Below are 1,798 nucleotides of genomic sequence, written 5' to 3'. Positions count from 1 at the left end.
CCAACTGTAACAGGTGAGCATCTGCTCATTTATCCAAAAACTAAAACTGTTGAATAGTACTGCATGCCCACCCATTTATACCCATTCACTTTTTCATCCGAATCCAATGTGGGACAAATATCCCCTTGTAACAACTATCCACATTAAAAGTCCAATGGGCGGCACACAAATGACTGACAAGCCTAACGGTGCTCACTAAAAACAAACCTTCCGAATTCTCTATCTTCCCTCCCTCTTTACTCTGCATCGTTGAAGCAACCATGACCAGCACCTCCGCCCAGTCTTGCAAGGTTATATGTATGTATATATATATATATATATATGTAGGCGTATAGATGATTATATATATTTGGCCCTAATTTGGTTGTAATTGTAAAACTTTAATCATCTTCGTTCATTGAATTCAATCATTTGTAGGCTTTAAGCAAGATCGCATGCAATCGGCTCTAGAAAGAGCTTGTGGAATGGCAGGTTAATCCACCTGCTGGATTCAAACACAAAGTCACTGATAATCTTCAAAAGTTATCACTTTCACCTATTTCTTCGATTTGATCAATTGATTGTCATTTTAGGTTTGTTTGAATTGGAAAATGTTACATTGTAGTTAGGTTTTGAATTGTTTGGTTTTTGGTATGCAGATGGGTAATTGAAGTCAACGGGGCACCGGGGACTCTATACGCCAATGAAACTTACCAGCTTCAAGTTGATTTTCCTGAGCATTACCCTATGGAAGCTCCACAGGTGAATTGAATACAATTGATCCGACGTTTTACAATTATTATCTTATGTTTGGTTGAAAGAAAATTTCGAAGAATTGAGGAAAGAACATGAGATATTTCAAAAATATTGTGTTTCGTGTGATATGGTTGAAAAGGCTGAAAAAAATATCATTTTCACCTTCACTAAGCCATATGTTCGGTGGAATTATTTATTTTTGCTTTGTTATAGTTACTGATAGGAAATAATTTATGATTCAAAATTTAGTTCATCTTCTGTACTGAATCAGTGATGTTGTTTTAGCAACTGAAATGGAGTGTTAATGAAGTACTTTGTTTGGAATCCATCCCCATTGTTTGGGTTTAATTTTGGGTTCTCTTGTTTTTGGTTTTGGACAGGTTGTTCCCTTCGGCTCCGCTTCACGCTCATATTTACAGCAATGGCCATATATGTTTAGGTTTGTCTCAGAACTTTATGAATTATGCCTCTTGGTAAATTAGACATGCATACATATAGTGTTTCAGCATGTGTACATCCTTGTGCCTTCGTTTCTAAAAAACCTTGATTTTTGTTGAATTACTGCTTCTCTTTTGATTAATTATCTCCATAGAATAAAACAACCGTTTATTCAAAATTTTACTTGTAAAAATGGAATACGATCCCAATTTGCTGCCCCCTGCTGGCCTTGAAAAGCTTCAACCTACTATCCCCAAGCGTTTCATTTGTGACCAAAAAGTGCCCTTGGCATGTCATGCTTCCCATGACCTTGGCTTGCTGCCGTTCCTTGTGGCATGATGCCACCATGTTATCAAGCTAAGCCAAAGTTCTGCCATCCTTACTTTCTCACTCCTTCATTGTGCTGGCAGTGCCATGCCACAATTTGGTACAAGGTGCAATCAAGTGTGCCCTTTATGCATATCCACTCACCTGGGTGTCTTGCCACAACGCGATACACCATTCAATGTGCGCCTATATCCGCACGTCTGCCCCGGGGGCTGGAATTGAGGGACTATTGCATCCTCTCTCTCTGTAGGAATCATGGCATATTCAATACATCGGACATTGATTTTTGTGAATCTTG

General features: G+C 38.6%; 1 pseudogene; it reads left to right on the top strand.

Annotated features, from left to right (window-relative positions):
• The first annotated feature begins 260 nt into the window (after positions 1-260).
• Positions 261-1,212, top strand: LOC132277829 (probable ubiquitin-conjugating enzyme E2 18; annotated as a pseudogene).
• Positions 1,213-1,798: the final 586 nt, after the last annotated feature.

This window comes from Cornus florida, unplaced genomic scaffold (assembly GCF_030987335.1).
Source record: "Cornus florida cultivar Cherokee Brave unplaced genomic scaffold, ASM3098733v1 CherokeeBrave_3.0.0_Hap2_Chr10, whole genome shotgun sequence".
Lineage (NCBI taxonomy): Eukaryota > Viridiplantae > Streptophyta > Magnoliopsida > Cornales > Cornaceae > Cornus > Cornus florida.
Note: the sequence above shows the minus strand (reverse complement) of the source record. Positions and strands in the feature narration are given on the sequence as shown.